Genomic DNA, 26,071 nt, shown 5'->3' with positions numbered 1-26,071 from the left:
GTACCCTTTCCAATGAACCAGATATTGTACTGAGTTCTGAACTATGCGAGAGTCTAAAATCTTCTCTACTTCGTACTCAGGTTGGTCATCTATCATCACCGGAGGAGGAGGAGTGGGACCCACATGAACTGCTGGCTTAAGCAGGGACACGTGAAAAGATCTCACGCCGCGCATACTGGCAGGGAGGTCAATGGCATAAGTGACATCGTTGATCTTTCTGGTCACTGGGAATGGACCCACATACCTGGGCCCCAACTTAGCTGAGGGCTGTTTCAAGGTCAAGTGACGTGTGGACACCCAGACTAAATCTCCTGGCAAAAACCTCCACTCCAATGAACGTCTCTTGTCAGCTTGACCTTTTTGACTTTGAAACGCCTTCTCCAAATTATTTTTCACAATCCACCATGTATCTTTAACCACTTGAGGACCGTGGGCTTTACCCCCCTTAAGGACCGGCCACTTTTTTTCCATTCAGACCACTGCAGCTTTCACGGTTTATTGCTCGCTCATAAAACCTACCACCTAAATTAATTTTGGCTCCTTTTCTTGTCACTAATAAAGCTTTCTTTTGGTGCTATTTGATTGCTCCTGCGATTTTTACTTTTTATTATATTCATCAAAAAATACATGAATTTTGGCAAAAAAAATGATTTTTTTAACTTTCTGTCCTGACATTTTTCAAATAAAGTAAAATTTCTGTATACATGCAGCGCGAAAAATGTGGACAAACATGTTTTTGATAAAAAAAACCCATTCAGTGTATATTTATTGGTTTGGCTAAAAGTTATAGCGTTTACAAACTATGGTGCAAAAAGTGAATTTTCCCATTTTCAAGCATCTATGACTTTTCTGACCACCTATCATGTTTCATGAGGGGCTAGAATTCCAGGATAGTATAAATACCCCCCAAATGACCCCATTTTGGAAAGAAGACATCCCAAAGTATTCACTGAGAGGCATAGTGAGTTCATAGAAGATATTAATTTTTGTCACAAGTAAGCGGAAAATGACAATCTGCCACGGACTCACCATGACCCTCTCTGAATACCTTGAAGTGTCTACTTTCCAAAATGGGGTCATTTGTGGGGTGTGTTTACTGTCCTCACATTTTGGGGGTGCTAATTTGTAAGCACCCCTGTAAAGCCTAAAGGTGCTCATTGGACTTTGGGCCCCTTAGCGCAGTTAGGCTGCAAAAAAGTGCCACACATGTGGTATTGCCGTACTCAGGAGAAGTAGTATAATGTGTCTTTCTCCCACTCAGCATGGGTATGTGTAAAAATACACCCCAAAACACATTATACTACTTCTCTTGAGTACGGCGATACCACATGTGTGGCACTTTTTTGCACCCTAACTGCGCTAAGGGGCCCAAAGTCCAATGAGTACCTTTAGGATTTTACAGGTCATTTTGAGAAATTTTGTTTCAAGACTACTCCTCATGGTTTAGGGCCCCTAAAATGCCAGGACAGTATAGGAACCCCACAAATGACCCCATTTTAGAAAGAAGACACCCCAAGGTATTCCGTTAGTAGTACGGTGAGTTCATAGAAGATTTTATTTTTTGTCACAAGTTAGCGGAAAATGACACTTTGTGAAAAAAACCAATCAAAATCAATTTCCGCTAACTTGTGACAAAAAATAAAATCTTCTATGAACTCACCGTACTACTAACAGAATACCTTAGGGTGTCTTCTTTCTAAAATGAAGTCATTTGTGGGGTTCCTATACTGTCCTGGCATTTTAGGGGCCCTAAACCGTGAGGAGTAGTCTTGAAACAAAATTTCTCAAAATGACCTGTGAAATCCTAAAGGTACTCATTGGACTTTGGGCCCCTTAGCGCAGTTAGGGTGCAAAAAAGTGCCACACATGTGGTATCGCCGTACTCGGGAGAAGTAGTACAATGTGTTTTGGGGTGTATTTTTACACATACCCATGCTGGGTTGGGAGAAATACCTCTGTAAATGGACAATTGTGTGTAAAAAAATCAAAAGATTGTCATTTACAGAGGTATTTCTCCCACCCAGCATGGGTATGTGTAAAGATACACCCCAAAACACAATATACTACTTCTCCCGAGTACGGCGATACCACATGATTGGCACTTTGTTGCAGCCTAACTGCGCTAAGGGGCCCAAAGTCCAATGAGTACCTTTAGGATTATACAGGTCATTTTTGTTTCAAGACTACTCCTCACGGTTTAGGGCCCCTAAAATGCCAGGGCAGAATAGGAACCCCACTAATGACCCCATTTTAGAAAGAAGACACCCCAAGGTATTCCGTTAGGAGTATGGTGAGTTCATAGCAGTTTTTATTTTTTTGTCACAAGTTAGCGGAAATTGATTTTAATTGTTTTTTTTCACAAAGTGTCATTTTCCGCTAACTTGTGACAAAAAATAAAATCTTCTATGAACTCACCATACCCCTAACGGAATACGTTTGGGTGTCTTCTTTCTAGAATGGGGTCATTTGTGGGGTTCCTATACTGCCCTGGCATTTTAGGGGCCCTAAACCGTGAGGAGTAGTCTTGAAACCAAATGTCGCAAAATGACCTGTGAAATCCTAAAGGTACTCATTGGACTTTGGGCCCCTTAGCGTACTTAGGGTGTAAAAAAGTGCCACATATGTGGTGCCGACGTACTCAGGACAGGAGAAGTAGTATAATGTGTTTTGGGGTGTATTTTTACACATACCCATGCTGGGTGGGAGAAATATCTCTGTAAATGACAATTGTTTAATTTTTTTTACACACAATTGTCCATTTACAGAGAGATTTTTCCCACCCAGCATGGGTATGTGTAAAAATACACCCCAAAACACATTATAATACTTCTCCTGAGTACGGCGATACCATATGTGTGACACTTTTTTGCAGCCTAGGTGCGCTAAGGGGCCCAACGTCCTAGTCACAGGTCATTTTGAGGCATTTGTTTTCTAGACTATTCCTCACGGTTTAGGGCCCCTAAAATGCCAGGGCAGTATAGGAACCCCACAAGTGACCCCATTTTAGAAAGAAGACACTCCAAGGTATTCCGTTAGGTGTATGGCGAGTTCATAGAAGATTTTATTTTTTGTCACAAGTTAGTGAAAAATGACACTTTGTGAAAAAAAAACAAAAATAAATTTCCGCTAACTTTTGACAAAAAATAAAATCTTCTATGAACTCGTCATACACCTAACAGAATACATTGGGGTGTCTTTTTTTCTAAAATGGGGTCAGTTTGTGGGGTTCCTATACCGCCCTGGCATTTTACGGGCCCAAAACCGTGAGTAGTCTGGAAACCAAATGTCTCAAAATGACTGTTCAGGGGGTCTATGAGGGGGCAAATTTTGTGGAACCGGTCATATGCAGGGTGGCCTTTTAGATGACAGGTTGTATTGGGCCTGATCTGATGGATAGGAGTGCTAGGGGGGTGACAGGAGATGATTGATGGGTGTCTCAGGGGTGGTTAGAGGGGAAAATAGATGCAATCAATGCACTGGGGAGGTGATCGGAAGGGGGTCTGAGGGGGATCTGAGGGTTTGGCCGAGTGATCAGGAGCCCACACGGGGCAAATTAGGGCCTGATCTGATGGGTAGGTGTGCTAGGGGGTGACAGGAGGTGATTGATGGGTGTCTCAAGGTGTGATTAGAGGGGGGAATAGATGCAAGCAATGCACTGGCGAGGTGATCAGGGCTGGGGCCTGAGGGCATTCTGAGGGTGTGGGCGGGTGATTGAGTGCCCTAGGGGCAGATAGGGGTCTAATCTGATAGGTAGCAGTGACAGGAGGTGATTGATGGGTAATTAGTGAGTGTTTAGGGTAGAGAACAGATATAAACACTGCACTTGGGAGGTGATCTGACATCGGATCTGCGGGCGAACTATTGGTGTGGGTGGGTGATCAGATTGCCCGCAAGGGGCAGGTTAGGGGCTGATTGATGAGTGGCAGTGACAGGGGGTGATTGATGGGTGGCAGTGCCAGGGGGTGATTGATGGGTGGCAGTGACAGGGGGTGATTGATGGGTGATTGACAGGTGATTGACAGGTGATCAGTGGGTTATTACAGGGAAGCACAGATGTAAATATTGCACTGGCGAATTGATAAGGGGGGGTCTGAGGGCAATCTGAGCGTGTAGGCGGGTGATTGGGTGCCCGCAAGGGGCAGATTAGGGTCTGATCTGATGGGTAACAGTGACAGGTGGTGATGGGGGGTGATTGATGGGTAATTAGTGGGTGTTTAGGGTAGATAACAGATGTAAACACTGCACTTGGGAGGTGATCTGACGTCGGATCTGCGGGCTATCTATTGATGTGGGTGGGTGATCAGATTGCCCGCAAGGGGCAGGTTAGGGGCTGATTGATGGGTGGGAGTGACAAGGGGTGATTGATGGGTGGCAGTGACAGGGGGTGATTGATGGGTGATTGACAGGTGATTGACAGGTGATCAGTGGGTTATTACAGGGAAGCACAGATGTAAATATTGCACTGGCGAATTGATAAGGGGGGTCTGAGGGCAATCTGAGCATGTAGGCGGGTGATTGGGTGCCCGCAAGGGGCAGATTAGGGTCTGATCTGATGGGTAACAGTGACAGGTGGTGATAGGGGGTGATTGATGGGTGATTGATGGGTAATTAGTGGGTGTTTAGGGTAGATAACAGATGTAAACACTGCACTTGGGAGGTGATCTGACGTCGGATCTGCGGGCGATCTATTGGTGTGGGTGGGTGATCAGATTGCCCGCAAGGGGCAGGTTAGGGGCTGATTGATGGGTGGCAGTGACAGGGGGTGATTGATAGGTGATTGATGGGTGATTGACGGGTGATTGACAGGTGATTGACAGGTGATCAGGGGGATAGATGCATACAGTACACAGGGGGGTGGGTCTGGGGGGGGTCTGGGGAGAATCTGAGGGGTGGGGGGTGATCAGGAGGGGGCAGGGGCAGGGGGGGGATAAAAAAAAATAGCATTTACAGATAGTGACAGGGAGTGATTGATGGGTGATTAGGGGAGTGATTGGGTGCAAACAGGGGTCTGGGGGGTGGGCAGGGGGGGGGGTCTGATGGGTGCTGTGGGCGATCAGGGGGTGGGGGGGAGAAATCAGTGTGCTTGGGTGCGACATAGGGTGGCTGCAGCCTGCCCTGGAGGTCCCTCGGACATTGGGACCACCAGGGCAGGAGGCAGCCTGTATAATACACTTTGTAAACATTACAAAGTGTATTATACACTTTGTATGCGGCGATCGCGGGGTTAACATCCCGCCGGCGCTTCCGTATGGCCGGCGGGATGTTGCGGCGGGTGAGCGGAGACAAGCGCCGGCGGAGGATCGCGTCATGGATAACGCGATCGCTCCGCCCATGCCCCTAAAAGGACCGCCGCCTCTGTGGGTGAGCCGGTCCTTCAGGGCTCCACTTTCCGGCAGCCCCTGTGCGTTAGGCGGTCGGGAAGTGGTTAAATGACCTTTGCCAGGCCTCCAGAGCTGGAAACGGAGTGGAGGCAACTGGCAATGGGGAGAATTTAGGCAATTTCCCGGTCACTACCTGAAATGGACAAAATCCTGAAGAGGAACTTTTTAAATTATTGTGCGCAAATTCTGCGAAGGGTAAAAACTTAACCCAATCATTTTGCGCTTCTGCAACGTAACACCTTAAAAACTGTTCCAATGATTGGTTGACTCTTTCCGTCTGACCATTGGTCTGTGGGTGGTAGCCCGACGAAAATGACAGTTCCATGCCCATTTGGTGACAGAATGCCCTCCAAAATCTGTAAACAAATTGGACTCCCCTATCTGACATGATGTTTTCCCGGAATGCCATGCAATCGGAAAACGTGGATGATGAACAAATCGGCCAATTCCTGGGCCGAGGGGAGTCCTTTCAAGGGCACAAAATGGGCCATTTTACTAAAACGGTCGACTACTACCCAAATGACCGACATGCCCTCAGACTTGGGGAGCTCACCCACAAAATCCATGGAGAAGTGGGTCCATGGCTCACTCGGGGTGGGCAAGGGCTGCAATTTTCCCACAGGTGCCAGTCGGGAGGGCTTACTCCTTGCACATACCGCACACTCTCTAACAAACTCTTTGCAACCGGCTGCTAGAGACGGCCACCAAGCGCATCTGGCTACCAGGTCCTGTGTTCTGGAGGCCCCAGGGTGTCCCGCATTTCTGTGTGAATGGAACATCGGCAAAATCTGAAGGCGAAATGGCAGTGGGATGAACATAACCCCTTTGGGCTTCCCTTCCGGGATGTCCTGCTGAAAAGGACCTAAAGTCTCTGTCCAATCTTCCCAAGTCTCAGTTGTAGCTAGTACCAGTTTCTGGGGGACAATGGTCTCTGGGGGGGAAGGCAGTGCTGTCTCTGGCTCAAAGCATCTAGACAGGGCATCTGCCTTAATGTTTTTGCTCCCTGGGGTGTACGTAATTATAAATCTGAATCTCGAGAAGAACAATGACCATCGAGCCTGACGGGGGCTTAATCTTTTGGCTACCTCGATGTATTCTAAATTTTTGTGGTCAGTGTAAACTGTAATCATATGTTCAGCTCCTTCCAACCAATGACGCCATTCTTCAAAGGCCAGTTTGATGGCCAGGAGCTTCCTGTTGCCTATATCGTAGTTTCTCTCTGCCGGAGAGAACCTACGAGAAAAGTAGTCACATTGGTGTAGTCTGCTCTGCCACCCTGACCGCTGAGACAGCACAGCCCCTACCCCAACCTCTGAGGCGTCCACCTCAACAATAAAGGGATAGGAAGTATCAACGTGTCTCAGGATGGGTGCAGAGCAAAACAAATCTTTCAAAGTGGAGAATGCATGCAAAGCCTCTGGAGGCCAGTGTATAGTATCTGCCCCTTTCTTAGTGAGACAGGTGAGGGGTGCAATAACAGTAGAGTACCCCTTTGTGAACCTTCTATAGTAATTGGCAAAGCCTAGAAATCTCTGAAGAGATTTTAACCCCACTGGTTGAGGCCATTCCAACACAGCAGAAACCTTGGCAGGATCCATGGACAGGCTCGAGGTGGAAATAATGTACCCTAAAAAGGTGACAGATGTTACTTCGAAAATGCATTTCTCCAACTTGGCGTAAAGCATGTTTTGTCTCAGTTTATCCAATACAAACTTGACATGTGTCCTGTGCTCGGAGAGGTTGTTAGAAAAGATAAGTATATCATCTAGGTATACCAACACAAACTTGCCCAATACCTCCCTGAATACCTCATTGATCAATTCCTGAAAGACGGCCGGGGCGTTACACAGCCCGAAGGGCATCACCAGGTACTCGTAATGCCCGTCGGGCGTGTTAAAGGCCGTCTTCCATTCATCGCCCTTTCTGATTCGCACCAGGTTGTATGCACCCCGTAAATCCAACGTTGGAAAGATCTTAGCGCCGGTTATTTGTGTAAACAAGTCATCTATCAAGGGCAAAGGGTAGCGATTCTTTACTGTAATTTTATTCAGGCCCCGGTAATCAATGCAAGGCCGCAGGCCTTCATCTTTTTTCTTAACGAAAAAGAAACCTGCGCCAGCAGGCGACCGGGAAGGGCGAATGAACCCCTTGGCCAAATTTTCACGAATGTATTCCTGCATGGCCACTTTCTCTGGCCCAGACAAATTGTTAAGATGACCTCTAGGGGGCATACAACCTGATTGGAGATCGATGGGGCAATCAAATGGGCGATGTGGAGGTAACTTATCTGCAGCCTTGGGACAGAACACATCAGAATACTCGGAGTATTGTACTGGTACCCCCTCCAACTGGATCCTGGTCTGGCCCAATGTCACTCTCCCTAAACACTGCTGAAAACAGCGATCTGACCAACTGGTTAGCTGACCGGTAGCCCAATTAATCTGTGGAGAGTGTAAGTGTAGCCATGGCATGCCAAGGATGACTGTGGAGGTGGTCATGTGTAACACAAAAACTGTAGTCTCTCTGTATGTAACACCCCTATAGTAACTTCCACCTCTGGTGTCTGGGACAGCGGATGATCACTTTGCAGGGGGGAATCATCTACTGCCGTAACCTGAATGGGTGGTTTTACTGGGGTAAACGGAATACCCAATCTCTTTGCAAATTCAAAATCCATAAAATTAGCTGCAGAGCCAGAATCAACAAAAGCCTCAGAAATCTCAGTTTTATCTTCCCATATGACTGTACAGGGAAGGAGTAATCGTCTATCTTCTAGGGGTAAAAGCTGCGTGCCTAGGGTGCTACCCCCTACAACTCCTAGGCAGTAGCGTTTCCCGGCTTGTTAGGGCAATTACGTACTCTATGACTCCCCTCTGCGCAGTATAGACACAGCTGTTCAGACGGGATCAGTTGAAAAGGGCTCCTGAGCTGCCTGTATAAAAAGGGCTCCTCCATAGACATCAATGTTATTTCTGCAAATATGGGCTACAAGGTGGTGAAAAGGGCTCCGGAGTTTTGATATAGGCTACAAGCGGGCGCCCTTTTGTAGCCCATATTTTTTTTTAGGCTACTGTAGGGCACCGCTTTGTAGCCCATATTTTTTATTCAGCTACAAGGTTTTCGGCTACAAAAGGGCACCCCTTTGTAGCCCATATTTTTATTCGGCTACAAGGTTTTCGGCTACAAAAGGGCACCCCTTTGTAGCCCATATTTTTATTCAGCTACAAGGTTTTTGGCTACAAAAGGGCACCCCTTTGTAGCCCATATTTTTATTCGGCTACAAGGTTTTTGGCTACAAAAAGGCACCCCTTTGTAGCCCATATTTTTTATTCAGCTACAAGGTTTTAGTCTACAAGGTTTTTGATTCTGCTACACAAGGGCACCCTTTTATAGCCGAGATTTTTGATTCGAGGGTGCAGGGGAGGTTAGGATTAGCCATCACAAGGGGGCGGGGGGGGGGGTCTTAGGGTTAGGCACCTCCTAGGGGATTAGGGTTAGGCACCATCGAGGGAGGGCTCTGTGTGAGAGTAGGAAGCAGTTGGGTCATAATAATCACTTTTCTTATCTATATCTAGAGCCCTTTTATAACCCAACAAATTTTGCCTAATAAACTAAATCTAGCTTTTTCGGCTACACCAGGAGCCCTTTGTAGCCGAATTAGGCATATATGGGCTACACCAGGCGCCCTTTGTAGCCGAAGTTGGCATATGGGCTACACCAGACTGCCCTTTGTAGCCGAAGTTGGCATATGGGCTACACCAGGTGCCCTTTTTGTAGACGAATTTGGTATATATGGGCTACACCAGGAGCCCTTTTTTACAGGAGCCCTTTTCAAATAGACCCGTTCAGACATCCTGCGTCTTCGCTCCACTTGGGTTAGTTTTGACCGACCAATTTGCATTGGTTCGGGTGGAGGCGAGACAGGAGGAGGTGGAGTTGCTGGCGGCGCAGCGTAGGACACCATTCTTACATGATTACTACCCCGGGTCTGTTTCTGATAACGCAGTCTGCGGTCGACTCGAATGGCCGATGAAATGGCCTCATCAACTGTCTTAGGTTCAGGCAAACTTAGCATGAAATCTGAAACCTCATCTGACAATCCTGATAAGAAACAATCTAATAGGGCATAGATGTCCCACCTGGCTGAAACTGACCACCTCCTAAATTCGGCTGCGTAATCTTCGACCGGACCCTTGCCTTGACGCAAGAGCTTGAGCTTCCGCTCAGAGGTCGCGGCAAGGTCTGGGTCATCGTAAATTACTGCCATGGCTTTAAAAAATTCATCCACAGAAGAGAGGGCTACATCTCCAGTGGGCAAACTGTATGCCCACGTCTGAGAATCGCCTGATAACAAAGTTTTAATAAATGTGACCCTTTGGGCCACAGTTCCTGAAGATCGGGGTTTCAACTCAAAGTAAGATAACACTCTACTTCTAAAATTTCGGAAGTCTGATCTGTGACCAGAAAATTTCTCAGGTACAGGTAAACGCATGTCAGAGCTAGGAGGGGATCGCACCTCATCCACTGCTGTCTGGAGGGTTTGTAAAGAACCAGACAAAGCTTCAATCATAGTCTTGTGACTAGTACCCAGCACTTGATTGATGTTGTCCCCCGAAGTGGCAAGTGCGCCCAGACGGTCAGTGCGTGCGTCCATTATATTTTTTGGTCTGCCGTTCTGTAACGATCGGTGTAACACAGAGAGGGTCTGATTACCGGTGAACTGCAGTCTCACCAGGAATACAGAATATACCCGATTATTGGTGATCTGCAGTATCACCAATAATCAGATATATCTACTAACCTCTGGACACCAGGGAGAACAAGTGAGTGTTTATGCAACAGTATACTTTGAGTATTTCTCCAGAAGTATGTTCCTTCCTATGGCCTAGACTCTCCAGGAGGGAGGAGCTAGACTAAGGGTAGGAAGGTCAGAGCGTGAGTGACACCCAAGAGGGAGGGTGTCACTAACAGGTCTGGGAACTGCCTCTAACAGTAAGGCCAGTTCTCGAGGTCGGCTAGCCAGGTCGTTAACACACAGATAGATAAAGTACAGAATCAGGATGCAAATACAAAGTCCAGGAACGAGCAGAGTTTGGCAACAGGATATCAGAAATAGCAAGGTACAAGATCAGAGTTCAGAGGGATAGTCAGACAGGCGGAAGGTCATAACAAATTATACAATGCAATGTTCCTAATGCTAAGGTGTGAACGCCTTGATGTCAACACCTTTGGAAACTATGCTAGAACACAAATACAGACAAGGTCTGAGTGCTACCACGTAGTGATCGCAACGGCAGACAACCAGAGAATGCCCAGCACCCAGTATATATAGAGATGTCGCGAACCGCCGATTTTCGGTTCGCGAACTTCCGCGGAAGGTTCGGTTCACTGAAAAGTTCGCGAACCGCAATAGACTTCAATGGGGAGGCGAACTTTGAAAAATAGAAAAAATTATGCTGGCCACAAAAGTGATGGAAAAGATGTTTCAAGGAGTCTAACACCTGGAGGGGGGCATGGCGGAGTGGGATACATGCCAAAAGTCCCGGGGAAAAATCTGGATGTGACGCAAAGCAGCGTTTTAAGGGCAGAAATCACATTGAATGCTAAATTGCAGGCCTAACGTGCTTTAAAACATCTTGCATGTGTATACATCAATCAGGGAGTGTAATTAGAGTACTGCTTCACACTGATACACCGAACTCACTGTGTAACGCACCGCAAACAGCTGTTTGTGTAGTGACGGCCATGCTGGACTACTGCGCAACATGGCGAGATTGCTCTTCCTCACTCAGTGATGTCAGGTAATGTGTGACTTCCTTCTCAACTTTCCATGGCATTGTTAAAAAGCTTACGTTTTGTTTTTAAATTACATTTTCTGCTTGCTGTGTACTTGTTCAGTACCGCTACAATGAGAATCCTGTGGAGGCGGGCAAGTCTGCCATTGTGACCCCGGGTAATGGCCGGGGAATGAGGGGTTTGAATCCGGTGTGAAGCCTGAGCAACGGCTACCACTACACATCCAAGGAGGGCAGCAGGCAGGCATGCACGCCCGCCCCGAGGTAGTGACCAAAAATAACACTACAGGAGGAGGACCTTCAAGGCCCTGCTGTGTATTTGAAATGAATGTACTTTAAATCCAACAGGTAGTAGGTATATGCAGTGAGCTGGGTTCACTCAGCACAACAGGTAGTTATGTGCAGTGATGAGGTGGGTTATGTAAACACAACAGGTAGTAGGTATATGCAGTGAGCTGGGTTCACTCAACACAACAGGTAGTAGGTATATGCAGTGAACTGGGTTCGCTTAACACAACAGGTAGTTATGTGCAGTGATGAGGTGGGTTAAGTAAACACAACAGGTAGTAGGTATATGCAGTGAGCTGGGTTCACTCAACACAACAGGTAGTAGGTATATGCAGTGAGCTGGGTTCACTCAACACAACAGGTAGTAGGTATAAGCAGTGAGCTGGGTTCACTCAACACAACAGGTAGTAGGTATATGCAGTGAGCTGGGTTCACTCAACACAACAGGTAGTAGGTATATGCAGTGAGCTGGGTTCACTCAACACTACAGGTAGTTATGTGCAGTGATGAGGTGGGTTAAGTAAACACAACAGGTAGTAGTAAGATGCAGTGAGCTGGGTTCACTCAACACAAAGCTAGGTATATGCAGTGATGAGGTGGGTTAAGTAAACACAACAGGTACTGGGTATATGCAGTACTGGGTAGTACAATGTGCAGCTCCCTGTCTGTCACACACACAGGTAGTCAGTCACTGAATGTGCTGGGCTGCTGGCAGTGGCACACACACACTATCAATTAGCAAGGCTGTGCATACAACAAAAGTGTCAGTTTGACACACAGTAAAAAAAAATAAAGTACAGGATGAGCTCTGAAAAGAGCTAAGGTGCTATAAAAGCAATAACAATCAGCCAGGAGCAAACTAAGCAGCCAAGAACCTAACTAATCTGTCCCTAGAAGAACAAGTCTGCAGCAGCTCGCCCTAGTCTGTCTAATAGCAGGCACACGAGTGAGTGTAATGGCCGCCGGACCCTGCCTTATATAAGGGGGGAGGGGGCTCCAGGGCTTACTGTAGCCTGAATGGCTACAATGTGCCTGCTGACTGTGATGCAGAGGGTCAAAGTTGACCCTCACAGTGCATTATGGGGTGAATCGAACTTCCGCAAAGGTTCACCTGGCACAGGCAAACGCGAACCCCCAATGTTCGCCTGGAACCATTCGTCGGCGAACCGTTTGCTACATCTCTAAGTATATATAGTAAGGTACTCTCCAGCGCCTCCCTAAGTGCTGGACCAATGGCAAGTGGTGAAAATGTCAGCTGACCGGCCTGGTCAGCTGACCCTTTTCTAGCTGTCATATAAGCTCTGCCTCTGAGCGCGCGCGCGTCCTTCTGAATCTGTGTGGACTAGCAGTCCCAGCCACACCAGACATGTCTTGCAATGTGACTCTTGATTCAAGCGCGGGGACCGCCGCCCTGCTCTCTAAGGGAGCGGCGGTTTCCCCGCATCCGGCTGCACTGTCAGCAGCTCTGCCATCCGTGCAATCTGCCGCCTCCAACGCGGACTCCACCGCTCTGCCCATGCGGCATGCGGCGGTTTCTCCGCGTTGTGCTGCCATGTTGGATGCGGAAACAGCCGCCTCAATTAGTATACATTTTAAAAAATAAATGAAAACTACCCTGTGGCTATGGCTATACAGTGTATGGGTTAAGGGCTCTGCCTCTGACACAGGAGACTAGGGCTCAAATCTTGTCACTTCCTGTTCAGTAAGCCAGCACCTATTCAGTAAGGAGATCTCGGGCAAGACTCCCTAACACTGCTACTGCCTACTGAGCGCATCCTGTAGTTGAAGCTTGTTATAATTTAAGTAGGCCTCAGTTATTTGGCCTGAGTTTAGGTAAAAGGCTTGGTTCGCAGAATATACTGTACATTTAAGATGGGTTTCTCGCAGAAGAGATGATGCAGTCAAGTTACCAGGAATATGTCCCTGGTGGAAGGCCATAGGTCTGAGCTGCCCCAGGTGGTTAGTCGACAGAAAGGTAAACATAGCCAATATTTACCAAACATGGAATTCCTTGTATGTAGGGTAGAAAGCAGTCGGAATATTAATTACTGGCGCTTTCAGTCTTTCTTGTCTTACCCAGGTTTTATTTCATATGGATTTCACATTTGTAATTATTAATGATTATTAATAACTTCTTAATCACCTTTTGTCTCCTGCTGTTATAAAAATCAATTATAAACTACAATTAGATTACAAACTTGTAAAGTAATATTACTTCAAACAGAGGATGCAAAGATGACTGGCACTCAATGCTGCTGGAAATTGTGCAGTTGGATTAAAGTACCGAGCAAACTGTGCTCGCATTAATTCAGATATGTAACCAGGATAGAAGAAGAAAGTAGATCCGGCACCAATCTGCTGCTTCAGTAGAATGTTTAATCCAACAGGTACAGTAAGGTTATCAAAGGAAGATACACAAAGGCGGCCTAACAGCCGTTTCGCAGGTCACCCCGCTTCGTCAGAGGCCAGTACTGACGAAGCGGGGTGACCTGCGAAACGGCTGTTAGGCCGCCTTTGTGTATCTTCCTTTGATAACCTTACTGTACCTGTTGGATTAAACATTCTACTGAAGCAGCAGATTGGTGCCGGATCTACTTTCTTCTTCTATCAAAGTAATATTACTACACCCCTAGAGCTTACAAACTTTCATATTGTCTTTTTAAAGAACAATTCCACAAACTAGTAAACAAATTAGGTTAGCATTAGTTAATGTTTATATTCAATTTCTATTGGCCTTTAAGAGTAAGGTGAAAACAAGCATCTGTACTGTCTGTAACACTCCTATCAGTGGGCATGCCCTCCTCTGTCCAACAATTTACCCTACCTGCTTTCAACCTGCAGCCATGCCCGGCTCTATTTTTTACTCCCAGTCATGTCCTGGCAATTTCTTTGGGGAAATAAGGATTTTCTACTAGTAACTTGAGAAAGCACTATTGTATGTATAGGGTGTAAACTGAAAAAAGTTATTTTTTTTCTCTGCAATAATGAGGTTATTTATACTTGATGGAGCTATCCTTTAACCTGCTGGGCGGTCTGGACGAGCACAGCTCGTCCAGTACCGCCGGAGGCTGCCGCTCAGGCCCTGCTGGGCCGATTTGGCTGAAATAAAAAGCAGCACACGCAGCCGGCACTTTGCCAGCCGCGTGTGCTGCCTGATCGCCGCCGCTCTGCGGCGATTCGCCGCGAGCAGCGGCGAAAGAGGGCCCCCCTAGCCGCCTGAGCCCTGCGCAGCCGGAACAAAAAGTTCCGGCCAGCGCTAAGGGCTGGATCGGAGGCGGCTGACGTCACGACGTCGGCTGACGTCGATGACGTCACTCCGCTCGTCGCTATGGCGACGATATAAGCAAAACAAGGAAGGCCGCTCATTGCGGCCTTCCTTGTTTATTCTGGGCGCCGGAGGCGATCGGAAGATCGCCTCCGGAGCGCCCTCTAGTGGGCTTTCATGCAGCCAACTTTCAGTTGGCTGCATGAAATAGTTTTTTTTTTATTAAAAAAAAACCCTCCCGCAGCCTGCCTGGCGATCTTAATAGAACGCCAGGCAGGTTAAACAAGTTAAGCAAAACAGTAAAAATGAGTTTGACCTATTTGTTATACATGCGGTACAAGCAATCAGCGGTCCTTTTATACAGCAGAGAAAACAGAACAATGACAAATGATGTAACGGGCAACAGCACTGTAATTTGGAATCAGTTGCCTTTTCTGAGCTAGCGACAGAGTCGTCAACCTTCATTAACTAAGAGATGGTGAGCGTGCCACTCCGACCTCAGGGCGACTCGACTCCAGTAATGGAATTGAAAACAGCGGCCTGGGGGATCAGCTGCTACTGGAAAAAAAAGTTCCTACATCAAAAGAACAACTGTAGAGATGTAATTATTTTTTTCTTGTTTGTTCCACTGCAAAGTCAAAGGAAGTGTTGTCCAAGTGGTTCATTGCTCAGACATGTCGCCCAAGGTTTATCTCGAGCGTGCATCAGAAGTATTGATGATGATGTCTGCAGAAGTCTGCCGAAAGAGAGTTAAACTTGGCCGGCTGTAGAATTCCTGTGAGATGATGGAAGAAGACAAACACTGAGAGATGCGGAAGGCAAAATGTCTGTGAAGGATGGTTTTCAAATTGTTTTACATTCTGTTCATTCGTACATCATTCTAAAAGTTCTTATATGCACAAGAAAAAACAGATTAGAAAATATTTAAAAGTAGAAATGTAATTTCAGAATAAAAACAAGCTGGACTACAGAAATCCTCTTATCTGGACTCACTTATATTCTTGTCTGCTCCTTTTTGAAGCTTGTTATGGAGCAGAACAGTAGAAGGTTGAAACAACTTTTCTTCGTTGCTGTTTATCTGGAATACTAAGCATTGCTAGTACCAGGGGTTGGAAAGGTTAGAGAAGGATAAGTAGTTTCCCAGTTGTTGTTGTTATTATTATTATTTAGTATTTATATCGAACTGATATCTTACACAGCGCTGTACAGGGTATCCTGTATATTGTCTTTTCTGGAACCATAAGGACTTGTTTCCAGGAAGCAGGAAATTTGGGCGCAAGTTAGCAGCAGTAATCTGGAGGGCCCATAGGTCCCAAAGAAAATATTGGTAAGAGTGTGAAATTTGGGTGCCCACTGCCCACGGTGCCCGATAAATAGCACCTGCCAGAGCTACCTGCAATTAGGAATGCAGCTATAAAAGCAAGCAGCCCTGCCCCTGGAATCTGCTATTTATAGGGCACGGAGGGGACACAAATTTCACAGTTTTACATTTCTCTTACCAGTATTTTTTATGGGTGCCGATGGGGCACCCTATATTTTTTTGTGCAAGGAATTTGAAGCCAGATGGGAACAGTTAAGGTTAGGCATCTGTAAGTGGGATTTTAAGGCTAGGCATGGGAAGGAGTTTAAAGGTGAGTCGTGGGAAGGCTTTAGGGCTTGGCATTGGCTGGGGAGGTTTAGGTTAGGCATAGGGTTAGGTTTAATTGTAGTAAAATATCAGTATTATGCTGTGTGGCCACCTTTAGTTAAACCAAATTTTTGCTCTTTCATGATACACACATAGGGTAAGTTTTAAGTCAGTAACAAATGTTAGGTCTGGCCATTTTTTTTGTACATCTGAGATTTGGCTTACTATAATTAATCTGTGGGAGAACCCCATACTTACCCCATACCGAAATTCATCTGTGTGAGTACCTTATACTTACCCCATATTGTAATTCAACTGTGTGAGAGGAATCTGTCATAGAAGGTAGATTATCCTCAATCTATGTCGGAACGCGGAAGTCCGGAGGTGCGTGAGCCGGGAGAGCGGGACGCCGTGAACGGCTGGTGGAAAGTGAGCGCATCTGATGCCGGAGGGACTTGCCGCTATGACACGCTAATTCTATCCCTATTGCGAGCTTGTAAGTTACCTAAGTGCGCGATAGGCGCAGTGTGTTTTAACTTTTTGACTGACATGCTGCGCGATGATGTTGTTGATATGTTTTTTATTAAAGGCAATTTTTATTGAAACTGGATATGGTCACTGATGTCCTGAGTGATGCATATATATTGATGTGAGATTGCCACCTGAATCATGGTGGTCTACATCCGGTGAGCTTTTTGACCTCTAGGGTAATGGGGATCACGTGTGAACACTATAGTCACCCGCACTCGCACTGTGGAGTATGATATATTTGTTGGTCATACTTCATCACGCTATGTGGAGCTGTTTTATATAGGTCTGTGGAGGAGCGCGCAGTGGAGTGCATAGCACCAGAAGGACATTTACTCTCAACAGGAGGAACCACAGCGCACTTATTGGACTTTATGTGATATATTGATTTTTATGTGATTCATATACAATTTTATCAGTGGGTGGTTGAATAAGAACTAGGCAGCGCAGCTAATTTTGAGACTGAATATCCTCAATCTATACTACAAAAAGCAAGCACTATTTTCTTAGGCCTCTGTTAATATTTACTAGTGGTGCTCATAATGGGTCAATTACGATTACCCCAAATTTTGCGTAATTTTTCGCAGTTCCGCATTGCATAATTGTGATTACGATATGTACAGCGTACGACGCTTGTGAATCATAATTACGCTTGTAATTACACATATTTCACGCTCAATGTGTACAAATATTTGCATCTATTTACCAGTGTACTGCACATGTATGGCTATTAGTTAATTATTCAATGCAAAAATTGCATTCGTATAAGAAAAAAAATTGCATTGATCAGCCAGTATACTGCACACGTGCAGCTATTATTTAAATACTCAATGCGAGAAATGCGTTCATATGCCAAAAAATGGTTGCGCAAATTATGCAAACATGCGTAATTATGTTTAGTGATTACGTTTACATGCAAAACCTTTTCATGTGTAATCTGCAAATTCCACATTATGATTATGATGTGTAATTGCAAATTACGATGCATAATTACACTTTGGCGTAATTTCTCCCCAGCACTAATATTTACAATATTTCAAACCTTTTGCTTTACCTGTATATGCTAATAAATTAGAACATACATAGCAATTAGAGATGGCCTGAACCTCCGATTTTCGTTTCGCAAACCGGGTTTGCGAACTTACGCAAAATTTTGGTTCGCGCGAACTTTCGCAAACCACAATAGACTTCAATGAGGAGGCGAACTTTGAAAACTAGAAACACTTATGCTGACCACAAAAGGGATGGAAAAGATGTTTTAAGGAGTCTAACACCTGGAGGAGGGCATGGGGGAGTGGGATACATGCCAAAAGTCCTGGGGAAAAATCTGGATTTGACGCAAAACAGCGTTTTAAGGGCAGAAATCACTGTGAATGCTAAATTGCAGGCCTAAAGTGCTTTAAAACATCTTGCATGTGTATACATCAATCAGGGAGTGTAATTAGAGTACTGCTTCACACTGACACACCAACTCACTGTGTAACGCACCGCAAACAGCTGTTCGTGTAGTGACGGCCATGCTGGACTGGTGCACACCATGGCCAGAGTGCAGGCCGTGGCGGTTTTCAAGGTATGGTCGCCGGGCTGTGGTAGCTCAATGATAGAACAACAGTAACTGTCAGGTAGGTATATGCAGTGATGGGTATTACAATGTGCACCTGTCACACACAGACAGGTACCGGACAGGCTCAGTGACACTGTGCGCGCTCACGTAGGTAGGTGGGTGCACTGAAGTGAATAACAGGTAGTAGGTATATGCAGTGATGGGTATTACAATGTGCACCTGTCACACAAACAGGTAGTCACTCAATGTGCTGGGCCTGGCAGTGGCACACACAATAGGAATTACCAAGGCTGTCTATGCAACACAAGTGTCAGTGGGACACACACACACACACAAAAAAATAGATCACAAGACCAAGATTAGCTCTCAAAAGAGCTGTTGAGGGGTGCTTTTTTAGCAATAACAATCAGCCAGGAGCAAGCTAACAAGCCTACAAGAGCCTAACTAAGCTTTTCCTATGATGGTGTGCAGCAGCTATCCCTTCTCTAATTACTGCAGGCACACGAGTGAGTCCAATGCCTGATGTTGCCTGCCTTTTATAAGGGGGGGGGGGGGGGTTCCAGGAGGGAGTGTAGCCTAATTGGCTACAATGTGCCTGCTGACTGTGATGTAGAGCGTCAAAGTTGACCCTCATGATGAACTATGGGGGCGAACCGAACTTTCGGAAAGTTTGCGGTTCTCTGCGATCGCCAGGAACTGTTCGCCAGCAAACCGTTCGGGCCATCTCTAATAGCAATATGCAGATTTAGTAGAAAAAGCAAGCGTTCTTTTGTTAGGGTTCTGTTAATATTTATAATACTTCAAAACACTTGTTTCATCTTTATATGGTAATGAATTAGAACATCCGTAACTGTATAGAGACAGCAGGCTACGGACTAAGTGCTTTTAAACCAAGTGTGACATTCCAAGGTAACATCTAATGGCCCTAAAGTGTGCAGAACAGAAATCATTAAATAACTTGCAGTTCTGGGAATTTCAAATAAATAAAGAGATAGGGTTAAAGGAAATGTACATTGCGTATGACATATTTGATTTATTTATTTACTGTTTTTGAGCCAAAGATAAATAAAAGTGCAATATTATACATGCACACTGCACGGAAACACTGCTGAAGGTGACAATGTACTGTGCAGCACAGCATAGCTGTACACTTAAAAATAGCACCGTAAAATTATGGCGTATGGTTATGTCGATAATGCCATCTTGTTACTAACATTATATTTCAGGACATTTCTAAAATGTTAAATAACATTAGTGACAAGTTGTCATTATACTGGCATCTTGCATTATTATACATTACTTGCTCCTGGCGATCGTGTGTTCTCCACTTCCCAGTTAGTTTGCAAGTGTCCTGCACCCAGCCAATCACCACACAGGGACTGAAGCTGCATGGTGATTGGCTGACTGCAAGACACCTGCAAACTAACAAGGAATTGGAGGAGACATGATTGCTGGGAGCAGGTAATGTATGATAAAGCCCCTTCCTACTCTCACTGAACCCTTCCTTCTCCCTATACCTAGACCTTAAATCCCACCTGGTTCCAAACCCTTAACCACTCCACTTTACCTTAACCAACCCTCCTGGTGCCTAACCCTTAACCACTCCACCCCCCCCCCCCCCCGCATAACCTTAACCAACCCTCCTGGTGCCTAACCCTTCACCACTCCACCGTCCTGCCCCTAACCTTAACAACATCAACCCCAATGCCTAACTTTAACCATTCCACCTCTGTGTCAAACATTAACCACTCCTCCCCACTGCCTAAAGTGTAACCACTCCGCCTGCCTAAATTTAACTTCCCCCTGCCTAACCACAACCACCCCTGCCTAATCTTAGCTCCCTAAACTACCCGCTGCCACTAGGCACCCGCTAGTTATCAGATACCATAATTTCAGTACCATGCTGCTAATCATGGCTTTTACTATTGCTGCCTATGGCCGCGCCATTTTTACCAATGCTCGTCCATTGCCATTTTTACCTGTTCTGCAGCATGGCCCCATTCCACACAAGTGATAGTACCAGCACAGGGTGGCAATACTTTGGAAGCATTGATGGCCTGGTCATATTTTTTTCCACCACATCAGAACCAGACAGTTCTGGCCGCTATAGAACCAAAGCTATCCTTTCCCTGTTTAAACATGTGATTAGAGCAAGAAAAAAGTTCAAAAATGCTCTGAAACCCCCATTGACCCTTACCGGCTGGTGCAGGATCTGGTCAGCTTTGCCAATCCATAATTGCAAACAAAAAGGATCCGCAAACCAGGCAAGGTAGGTGTAAAAACTGGTATTCTTCATTAGTAACTCCACACAACAGAGGAAAATAGATCCATAGGATCAACTGACACGTATCGGGCCTTCAATCTGCCCTTAGTCATAGTTAAAGTGAACCTGTAACGGAAGAGGCCATAAATAGGTGGGAGGAGAGGATACTCCACCAAAAACCTCAAACAGCCTGCTCCTTTAAAAAGACATTACATACATATCACATATATTTGAATGCATATAAAAACAGCATATACGTGTACAAAAAGGCCTAATATCATTATAACAACAATAAATTCTTAAAAATGATGTTATTAAAGCCACAGACTGGAAAAAAGAAAAAAAAGGCAAAGTACCATAATCTTTAAAATGCATTCAAGGGAGTAACACATGAATTTCAATATTCATACACAAGGTTAAAATCCCAACATTTATTGAGACCCTCAGGGGTGCGAGTGTGCATCCTATGTATCCAATATGCTTTACGTTTGAGAAGTAACCTCTGTATATCTCGACCTCTATTTGGACATCACACCCGCTCTACTCCTTGAAAACTGAAACAAGACAAATCACCCTTATGTATGGATTCAAAATGTTTGGATACTGCCAATTTAAGGATTTTTTTCCATTTTTTTCCGCAGTAATGCTCTGCTATTTGTGCCCTTAGGTTTCGAGTGGTACACCCCACATATTGCACTTGACAAGTTTGACAAGAAATAACATAAATAGTGTACTTGGTATCACAGTTAATGTATTGTTTGATGGGAAAGGTTTTGTTTGTTGTGAAAGAAAATATTGAGGTACCCCATTTATGACAATAATAAATAGTGGCATGAAGAGAAGCCGCAGGGGTAGGACCCACTGTGGTGAGCCGTGTTGGAGTACAGGTCGGAGCCGGAGACCAGAGAGACTCAGAGATAAGATGGACCCCAAGGTACATGCTCTTCTGGCAGAGAAGCAACACCTTTTATCTAGGATTGTCTTAAGTTTACAGTCTGAATGCAAGACCGGAAGATATGTTTTCACTATGTTTGTGATTGTATTACATTCCAGACTGTATTCAGTGACAAAAGATACTTTGTCCGCTCCACCTCGGCCTTGACCCCGATCCCTAACCTTTAAAAGTTCCCCACATGGTTTCCTGGCACCCCTGAGGCATCTCAAGGACAACTGCTTAATCACGTATCCTCTTTGCCTACGCCTTTCCTCCACCAGATCACATTCATATCTAAGTTCAGCTGGATCTGAGCAGTTACGAGCTGCTCTTGTGAACTCTCCTGTCGGAATTGCATTGATGGTGTGTTTAGGATGACAAGAATTAGCTAGCAAGATAGAGTTACCTGCTGAGGACTTGCGATATTTACACGTTGAGACATTATGGGATATAGGATCCCCAACCAAAGTAAATAAAAAAAGTGATTACTGTAATTGGCTAACAGTAATCATGGATTCAGGAGCCAATGAAGTTGGCAACTGGCCAAGGTACGGAAGCTCTGCTTTCACTGTGAGAGTGAGCAAGCTGCAGCAATGGAACAGCAGTGAGAGTGAGAGTGACTAGACCGGGCGGCATGGCTTATTGAAATTCACGTCCTGGCAGGGATATCAGCACCTAAACAGGGCAAAGATCTCAATTAGCATGGTCTAGAATGGGTTAATATAACAGGTTTACTTTAAACTTTTTCCCTCCACCCTTTAAAGAGACACTACAAAGACCTACAGTAAAATGTAATATATTATTCAGGCTAACCAGTTTTACATTAAATCTCCTTCTAGCTTCAGAAACATTTCTTGTGTCTATGTATTGCTTTTATTATTTTAGCTTAGACTATAATGCCACAGTATTCTACCCCGGAGGACTCTGGGAGACCAGGTATTGTTTCTGCTCATTTAATAACAAACATCCCACAGTGATGCTCCTTGCTAGCACTCGCCACCTACTATATATTTAGGAATAGTAACCACTTGATGACCCAGCCTTTACCCCCCCTTAAGGACCAGCACTGATTTCGCTGATCTGTGCTGGGTGGGCTCTACAGCCCCCAGCACAGATCAAACACCAGGCAGAGCGACCGGATGGCCCCCCTTTTTTGTGCTGGGGGGGTCTGATCGCTCCTGCCTGTGTGTGGCTGGCGGGGGGGGGGGGATGCACCTCAAAGCCCCCTCCACCGCAGGATTCCCCCTCTCCCTCTCCTCCCTCTCTTCCCCGGAGATCGGAGGCTGCACAGGAACGGATCTGTCCTGTGCAGCCTCTAACAGGCTCCTGCCTGTCATGTGACAGCGATTATTTCCGCTTGTGTTTACATTTAGCCTGCAAGCTGCGATCGGCGGCCCGCAGGCTATTCACGGAGCCCCCCGCCGTGAATTGACAGGAAACAGCCGCTCGCGCGAGCAGCTGTTTCCTGATTAATTAGCCTGCAGCTGGCGACGCAGATGTGCGTCGCTGGTCCTGCAGCTGCCACTTTGCCGACGCGCGTTATGAGTGCGCGGTCGGCAAGTGGTGAAGAAGAAAAATTTACAATGGCCAAACTCATATTAAATAGTTTATAATGTAATACTGTAAAACATTTGCAATTTTATTAATTAAGTTTTATTCAGTAAAGTTCCATTTAACCACTTCCCGACCGCCTAACGCACAACGGCGGCCGGGAAGTGGAGCCCTGAAGGACCGGCTCACCCACAGAGGCTGCGGTCCTTCTAAGGGCATGGGCGGAGCGATCGCGTCATCCGTGACGCGATCCTCCGCCGGCGCCTGTCACCGCTCACCCGCCGCAACATCCCGCCGGCTATACGGAAGCGCCGGCGGGATGTTAACCCCGCGATCGCCGCATACAAAGTGTATAATACACTTTGTAATGTTTACAAAGTGTATTATACAGGCTGCCTCCTGCCTTGGTGGTCCCAGTGTCCGATGGGACCACCAGGGCAGGCTGCAGCCACCCTAGTCTGCACCCAAGCACACTGATTTCTCCCCCCCCTGCCCCAGATCGCCCACAGCACCCATCAGACCCCCCCCTGCCCACCCCCCAGACCCCTGTTTGCACCCAATCACCCCCCTAATCACCCATCAATCACTCCCTGTCACTATCTGTCAACGCTATTTTTTTTGTATCCCCCCCCCTGCTCCCTGCCCCCTCCTGATCACCCCCCACACCCTCAGAATGCCCTCAGACCCCAGCCCTGATCACCTCGCCAGTGCATTGCTTGCATCTATTCCCCCCTCTAATCACACCTTGAGACACCCATCAATCACCTCCTGTCACCCCCTAGCACACCTACCCATCAGATCAGGCCCCAATTTGCCCCGTGTGGGCTCCTGATCACTCGGCCAAACCCTCAGATCCCCCTCAGACCCCCTTCCGATCACCTCCCCAGTGCATTGATTGCATCTATTTTCCCCTCTAACCACCCCCTGAGACACCCATCAATCACCTCCTGTCACCCCCCTAGCACTCCTATCCATCAGATCAGGCCCAATACAACCTGTCATCTAAAAGGCCACCCTGCTTATGACCGGTTCCACAAAATTCGCCCCCTCATAGACCACCTGTCATCAAAATTTGCAGATGCTTATACCCCTGAACAGTCATTTTGAGACATTTGGTTTCCAGACTACTCACGGTTTTGGGCCTGTAAAATGCCAGGGCAGTATAGGAACCCCACAAGTGACCCCATTTTAGAAAAAAAGACACCCCAAGGTATTCTGTTAGGTGTATGACGAGTTCATAGAAGATTTTATTTTTTGTCAAAAGTTAGCGGAAATTAATTTTTATTGGTTTTTTTTCACAAAGTGTCATTTTTCACTAACTTGTGACAAAAAATAAAATCTTCTATGAACTCGCCATACACCTAACGGAATACCTTGGGGTGTCTTCTTTCTAAAATAGGGTCACTTGTGGGGTTCCTATACTGCCCTGGCATTTTAGGGGCCCTAAACCGCGAGGAGTAGTCTAGAAAACAAATGCTTCAAAATGATCTGTGAATAGGACGTTGGGCCCCTTAGCGCACCTAGGCTGCAAAAAAGTGTCACACATGTGGTACCGCCGTACTCAGGAAAAGTAGTATAATGTGTTTTGGGGTGTATTTTTACACATACCCATGCTGGGTGGGAGAAATTTCTATGTAAATGGACAATTGTGTGTAAAAAAATCAAACAATTGTCATTTACAGAGATATTTCTCCCACTTAGCATGGGTATGTGTAAAAAAACACCCCAAAACGCATTATACTACTTCTCCTGAGTACGGCGGTACCACATGTGTGGCACTTTTTTACACCCTAAGTACGCTAAGGGGCCCAAAGTCCAATGAGTACCTTTAGGATTTCACAGGTCATTTTGCGACATTTGGTTTCAAGACTACTCCTCACGGTTTAGGGCCCCTAAAATGCCAGGGCAGTATAGGAACCCCACAAATGACCCCATTCTAGAAAGAAGACACCCAAAGGTATTCCGTACGGAGTATGGTGAGTTCATAGAAGATTTTATTTTTTGTCACAAGTTAGCGGAAAATGACACTTTGTGAAAAAAAACTATTAAAATCAATTTCCGCTAACTTGTGACAAAAAAATAAAAACTTCTATGAACTCACCATACTCCTAACCGAATACCTTGGGGTGTCTTCTTTCTAAAATGGGGTCATTAGTGGGGTTCCTATACTGCCCTGGCATTTTAGGGGCCCTAAACCGCGAGGAGTAGTCTTGAAACAAAAATGACCTGTGAAATCCTAAAGGTACTCATTGGACTTTGGGCCCCTTAGTGCAGTTAGGGTGCAAAAAAGTGCCACACATGTGGTATCGCCGTACTCGGGAGAAGTAGTATAATGTGTTTTGGGGTGTATTTTTACACATACTCATGCTGGGTGGGAGAAATACCTCTGTAAATGACAATCTTTTGATTTTTTTACACACAATTGTCCATTTACAGAGGTATTTCTCCCACCCAGCATGGGTATGTGTAAAAATACACCCCAAAACACATTGTACTACTTCTCCCGAGTATGGCGATACCACATGTGTGGCACTTTTTTGCACCCTAACTGCGCTAAAGGGCCCAAAGTCCAATGAGTACCTTTAGGATTTCACAGGTCATTTTGAGAAATTTCGTTTCAAGACTACTCCTCACGGTTTAGGGGCCCTAAAATGCCAGGGCAGTATAGGAACCCCACAAATGACCCCATTTTACAAAGAAGACACCCCAAGGTATTCCGTTAGTAGTATGGTGAGTTCATAGAAGATTTTATTTTTTGTCACAAGTTAGCGGAAATTGATTTTAATTGTGTTTTTTCACAAAGTGTCATTTTCCGCTAACTTTTGACAAAAAATAAAATCTTCTATGAACTCACCATACTCCTAACGGAATACCT

Source organism: Hyperolius riggenbachi, chromosome 9, assembly GCF_040937935.1.
Source record: "Hyperolius riggenbachi isolate aHypRig1 chromosome 9, aHypRig1.pri, whole genome shotgun sequence".
NCBI classification, from domain to species: domain Eukaryota; kingdom Metazoa; phylum Chordata; class Amphibia; order Anura; family Hyperoliidae; genus Hyperolius; species Hyperolius riggenbachi.
This window is presented reverse-complemented; position numbering follows the sequence as displayed.